The sequence below is a fragment of the Chiloscyllium plagiosum genome, unplaced genomic scaffold, assembly GCF_037043375.1.
Source record: "Chiloscyllium plagiosum isolate Xiang-an unplaced genomic scaffold, Cpla_swu_hap1 HiC_scaffold_16, whole genome shotgun sequence".
In the NCBI taxonomy this organism is placed as follows: domain Eukaryota; kingdom Metazoa; phylum Chordata; class Chondrichthyes; order Orectolobiformes; family Hemiscylliidae; genus Chiloscyllium; species Chiloscyllium plagiosum.
The window spans coordinates 66,127,800-66,128,371 of NW_028270154.1; positions in this window are offsets into that span (position 1 = coordinate 66,127,800).

Genomic DNA, 572 nt, shown 5'->3' on the forward strand with positions numbered 1-572 from the left:
TCTTCTTTTACTGTCCTTCCACCTTGCATTGAAGTATTAAGCTAATTTTTAGAAATACTATGTTCTGACAATTCAGATACATACTTCTATGAACCACATTGCAAACAAAATTTCAGAGCTAAAAAAGATATATTCTTTAGTCAAGAAGAAGTAGTACTAACATTATTTGATACCTGTGCACCAATCTATTGTAGATATTTTCATTTCTTTTTAAACAAATTCTAGTCCTTGTACAAAGTGGTCATGGCTTCGACATTGTTGGTGGGAGGTTGCTGATGCTAAGGAGTAGGCTTCGACTATACATATTCAGTGACATAACAAAGCTGCAGTTTGCAGTGTCTTGATAGTTCCTACGGCACCTTGCCCCACCTGTTTTTCCAAAACCAGGAAGGGTATTAATAGAGAGAGGGTGGGAAAGGAGCAGACATACTGTCATCCTGAGGAAGGGAAACATATGCCATTCTCAACATGTCACTGTCATTTCCAAGAAACTGCAGCGTATTAATTCCAGTGACCTACAAGAGAACAGACCAAGGACATAATTGACTAAAATAACTACACAGAAACTGGTA